Here is a 6,132-nt window from a genome sequence, read left to right as displayed (position 1 = left end):
ACACAATCTGTTGCTGCTGGTATCGCGCGAGCGGGACCAGTTTCTGTCGAGAGAGAGATCTGAACCAATGGCTGTGGCTCTCATGGTCCATGAACTGAACAGAAGCAGTGTGTCTGGTCCGTGTTAAAAAACCACCACCAAAAAACAAAATCATAAAAACTCACACAAATAAAACATGTCTCTTTAGCACCATGTTATATTTCAGTATGTGAATTTTCAGGCTATTATTGAGAAAGCCACTGTGTTCATAAAACCAGTCGTTTGCCTTCGTAGGTCGGTGTCTGAGTTTAGGCACGAAATGAAGAGATTTTTTCGGTTGGTCCCGCTCCGTCGGAGTGACATGTGGTGAAGGCACATGTCGTCGGGCATATACTGTCACCGGCGACAATATATGCACGGCAACAATACATGCCACACACACACAAACACACACGCGCGCGCGCGCACAGAAAGGGGCTGAGAGGGAACACAATACTACATTATAACGCTGTTGCTCAAGGATAAATATTTTAGGCATTGCCCAGTCTTCCAATCTCTCCCTGTGGCAAAACAACAACGATAATAATGAACATTATCATCATCATCGTAATCATAACAAAAATGATGATAATGAACTGAAGAAATGCATACACACGCGCTCACACACACAACCACCAATTCTTCGGACGAAAATAGCTTTGTATAACAACTTGATCCAATATCTCCGTCGTTTTAATCGCTAAATTTAGTTTTGGCGTTTATTTCCAGCTATCAAATTGGACACCAAATCTACCAGTTTGGAAAGCCGTCGATTTTATGAGGGTGGAAAATCCAGTCAAACAGTAACCAGATTAATTCAATTATAGTGTGGGATAGTTATATCCTCAAACACATATTAGCCTTATTTTCCTTTTCATATTTTCGGAGTCAAGTTAATGAATGACGACAAGGTCTGCTGAGATTGGATTGACAGAGGCACATGAGTGAGTGACTTTTTTTTTTTCTTCTCCTTTTAAGGGGGTGAGGGGGGCGGCGAGGGGGTCTGTCCTAAAAGAGACACTAACAAGGAAGAGAGTGAAACAGAAGACTACGGTGTCATATTAATAGTGTGACTCAAGAACATGCCACTTCACCCCTAGTATATACATTTATGGCAAATGAAACCTCGTGCCACACGTCTAGAAATAGATGGCCCACTTACCTGTCGTATTTATGCTGGTGTCGAGGAGGTTGTGTGTGTGTGTGTGTGTGGGGGGGGGGCTAGTCACCATGAAAGTCTGCGTGGCAAGATTTCCCCTCCCTCCCTCACAACACAGATTGGGGGAAGGTATGGTGACTCGAGGGGTAAGGCTGGTCACGGGAAGGTCATACACACCGCACACTTTTTTCATTGCTCTTGAATGTGTGTGTGTGTGTGTGTGTGTGTGTGTTTTGCTATGAAAAGGGTTCTTGAAGTGCGGTTGACGTCAAGATTCTCTACTGTGGTCATTGAGGGTAGGGGAATACCTGGGGAAAAACCAGGGGAATAGGTCTTTGTGGTGGGAGAAATGAGGTCCTGTCGCCATTATTTTCCAAAACCCAGACCCGCCAAATATCCCGTCAGCGGGAGGGACGTTCCGAGAACGGATGAAGGAACGAAAAAGAAAGTGAGACTCTGACTCAGGTGACTTATCCAATTAACGCCATAGCCCTACATGGACAAAGATACCAACTGCTGTCAAGTGTTTATAGAAACATGCTGTCAAGTGTTCATAGAAACAGTCAGGAAACTTGGCAGGAATATTTTGAATTTCGCAGGTACACTCGGACTCCGAGCCTCATCAGCAAACGTATATTTTATCTACAAGGCATACAAACACCTGTGCCTACCTGCAACATGGTGCAACTGCCACCAGAGGATGTTTGTACTTGTTTTATTAGGTCTGTTTTCCACTGTCCAATCTCTTGTGGCCATGCTATGCCGTCAAAAATGAACTCGTTGGAACAATTTTGAAGTTGGCGTAACGTCCGAACAAATTGCGATCGAGCGTAACAAAATACGGCGAAATCGTAATAGTTGGCATTTCTGGACTCGGGGCAATGGCTGAATTTACGTGTCATTACAATTGATGACATGAACAGTGCAGCTTCTTTCATGACAAATTACCACCAATATTAGGTTAAAAGTGTTTCTCTCAGTGGAAATGCTCAGCACAGTTGCATAGCAAAATTACGTATAGTGTCTTCATCATTCGATGTTATCAGTAAACACACAAACACAACAACAACAACAACAACAACACACAACACACACACACACACACACACACACACACACACACAGAGCAGTTCATTTACATCCATCTCTCCAGGGTAAGTTAAAGTAAACCCGCTCGAGAGACTTTTAAAGTCATGAACACAAACATGCATCAGTGAAGTCAGCACGACAACTAAAGACGCCCAGATGGGGGAGTGGATACTGTTGGCAGCTGATCCAGATCAAGCAGCCTGACCCCCAAACTGCAATTAATTTCTGAATCCTCTGCAGTGAAAGCCCAAGGCGCTCATCCCTCCACACACACTAAAAAGACCCCGCGGGATTCCACTGCCCCTGATGACCACAGCACAGCATCCTGACGTCACCACACGGCGAGAGCCCTTCACGTCAAAAGGAGATCTTGGACATTTGAAAAGTCTGCGATAATCTTTTAATCTTCCTTCTCAGGAAGTGGGATGGTGATGGTGTCAAAGGAATAACCGTGCAGGGCTGACTGAGGGGGTGGGGGCGGGGGCGTGGGGAGGTGGGAGGGGGGGGGGGGCGGATTGGGTCAGCAGTGGTTGATTGAAGCAGGCCGTTGCCATCATCATCATCATTACCATTATCATCAGTCACATTATTGTGTGTTGTTTATAGTCCAACTGACCGCGCAGAGCCGTGGGGTGTCGTCATCTTCAGCTTGTGTGCCACGTCTGTTGAATAGAAGTGGGTGGATCGTGAATCCTGACACATTTTAGAACGTTGAATAACCGACTGTATGTTCAGACAGGAAGTGAACTGGGTACTCCACACAATGAAAGAACATGCTCCAAGTTTAACTTTGAAGAACTCAGAGACCAGCATCATGAGTACTTATATATATATATATATATATATATATATATATATATATATATATATATATATATATATATATTATGTATACCTAAGTAAATACCTGACAAAAAATGTCTGCATGCGTACACATGTTCTGAAGTTACACACATTGTTGAACCCAGATTGAAAACCTCGCCTCACGAAATTAATAGCTTTCCTGAGAGTGATGATAAATTTCTCGTGATCTGGCGATTTTTGCTATGGTTTGGTTAGTGTCCATTGTTAAAAAAAACGAAAAAATCAGGGGGGCGGGGAGTTGTTGTTCAGACTTAACCCGTACATTCCTGGGGAGAACAATGTTAAGACACATGCAGATGCATTCACACACACAAAAGGGGGAGAGACGGACAAATCATGTGGTGGGGTGGGGGTGTGGTGGGCGGGGGGATTTGAAAGCGAGTTTGCGAAAGGTTGAAACGTTCTTTGTACTGGTGCTGCCAGTGATGGAAAGTGCTTTTCGTTTATCACTTTTTTTTCTGCCTTTCTCAATTTCTGCCTTCACCTGTTCTCACTTCTTTTATCACCCCCCTCCCACGGACGTTTATAAGTCCGTGTCCCCCTCCCCGCACCCCCTTCCAAGCTTCCCCTCTCATAGCTGTCCTGGTACTATTGTCAAGGAGTGAACACAAAAGCATGCCGTCTAGCTGATTCCAGGCACCAAGTTATCGAACCTGCAAACTCCAGTCAGTCAGTCAGTCGGTCTGTACATTATATAGCTGTCACAACAATCAATCAACAAAGTGCCGATCAGTCTGGAAAACAGCTTAATTTTTCTCGCTTCCTGTTTGAAAACTGTCGATGCCCGGGTGACGAGACAAATGAAGTTCTCCATTACAGGGTGGATAGATTCGTGTTGAGCCCACGTTAGATATTGAGATAACAAATATGCCTGAGGTAGATGCGGTATACATAGATAGACAGTGTGGGAATGACGGGGGAAGGGGAGGGGTGGATGGGGGTGAGGCACTTCAGGACGGTGGCACGAGCAACAGTCGGGGTGACACCAGTTACTGACTCCTCAAAGGCGCCGCGCGGTTTGTCCTGTTTTGTTTGTCGCGGAGAAATCAGCTCTCAGGCAGAGACCCTCTCGACTCTCCCCCTCTCCCCCTCCCCCCCTGCCCCCTGTTGTCTGCTATCGTCTTTATGTTGAGTGGACAGATGTTGACAGTGATGATATCCGTCACACTGACGATGATGATGGTAAAGATTGTGTTGCCATCACCATCATCATCATGGTCATTGTCTTAAACTTGCACTGCTCTCAGGTCCACAGTGTGGCCTTCAACACGAGTGCGAAGTGAAGTGGCTGGATCGTGTTATCAGGCACTGTAGTGGCGGCGGGGTCTTTCCTGACGCTGACGAGATCGTTTCGGCAGATAGCATGTCAAACAATCGAAGATTTTCGTTTGTCGAAGGCTTACTGGATAACTTTTCAAGTGACAGGAAAGTGAGGGGGGTATGGAGGGGAAGGAGAGGTGGGGGTCGGGGTGGGGGATGGGTAGGAGCGGGAGGGAGAAAGGGAGGGTCGTGCACTTGTATTGGTGCTTGAAACAGAATAACGGTACATACCTCCTGTAGCCTTCTATTTACATTATTTATATGTTTTGTTGTCTTCCATCGTTTTGGTTCAGAGTTGTGCATGCATGTTAAAGTCGTGAGTGAAAGTGCTTTGATTCTTCTCCGCACAAGATTCAGCCCTATACATGATGATGGTGATGATGATGGTCACAAGTAAGAAATACTTGCATGTTTATATACTGTGCGGACGCCGTAAAAATCGAATTTAAACTTAAGGAGATTGATTATACGCGTACCTGTGCGAATGCGCCTACGTGTGGTGTCCGGATTCGAGACAGAAAAAGAGGAGGGGAAAAAAAAGGAAAAACAAAACAAAAAAGCATACGTCTCACCCCCCCCGCCCCCTTCTCTGTGAGTGTGTGTGTGTGTGTGTGTGTGTGCGCGCGCGCGCGCGATGTACGATGTGAACGTACAACAGAATTTCATTCCATCGTCCCGCATGCAAAAAACAACAAAGAAACGAAACCAAATCACCATCACCTCCAGTTTTGTAGTGCAGTTAACTAGATCAGTTGTTCATGATAAAAATCAGCGAGTGTTGTGGGTGTTAAAAAAGGGGACACGAGATAACAGTAGTTGCTTTCAGCATCTGGAAACCACACTGAAAAGAAAGAAAGAAAGTTTCCGCTACATGTGCAGCTGTTGTCGAGTTGTTCAGTCTGGGTTACCAGGAGCTGTGTGTTATATTTAGGGATTACTCACGCCTCGTGACTTGGCTTCCCTTGTCACTTTAGTTTACGTACAGTTATGGGTCATGTGTGTGTGTGTGTGTGTGTGTGTGTGTGTGTTTTGATTGCTTATCGCACTTCCTTGTGTGTGTGTGTGTGTGTGTGTGTGTGCGTGCGTGCGTGGGTGTGTGTGTGTGCGTGCGTGTGTGCGTGTGCGTATGTGTGTGTGTTGGAAGATTATCCGTTTGTCTATGCCCGAGTGTGGGCTCGTTGTCGAGTGGTGGTGATGGTGGCACAGGGATGGTATGTGGCACAGTGAGAAAATGAACGTGTGTGTCTGTGCGCGTGCAGGCGTTGCTGTTATTTGACTGGTGTCATGTTACAGCATTGCAGGGATTGTTTTCCTGGTTGTTGGCTGTGTTGTGCGTGTTTATATATATTGTGTGTGTGTGTATGTAATCTGTGTGTGTGTGTGTGTGTGTGTGTGTGTGTGTGTGCTAGTTGTGGGTGGATAGACGCGTGCATGCGCGCGCGTGTGTGTGTGCATGCGTTCGCTCATACGAGTGCGAGTAAGTAAGAGTAAAACGTTAAGCGCGTGCGAATGCGTTGAGCCTGTGTGTGCGTCCTAAATACAAACAAACCATTTCGACCGTCCAAAAAAGTAATACCCATGCTTTTTTTTTTTCCTTCTCTAACATAACCCGCACGAAGTCCTAATGATTATTGAGCAGTTGGAGATTCAGTTATCTATTATCGTTTTTATACACATATTTT

Source organism: Babylonia areolata, chromosome 4 (assembly GCF_041734735.1).
Source record: "Babylonia areolata isolate BAREFJ2019XMU chromosome 4, ASM4173473v1, whole genome shotgun sequence".
Classification (NCBI taxonomy): Eukaryota; Metazoa; Mollusca; class Gastropoda; order Neogastropoda; family Buccinidae; genus Babylonia; species Babylonia areolata.
The sequence above is the reverse complement of the archived record's forward strand: the minus strand, read 5'-3'. Positions refer to the sequence as shown.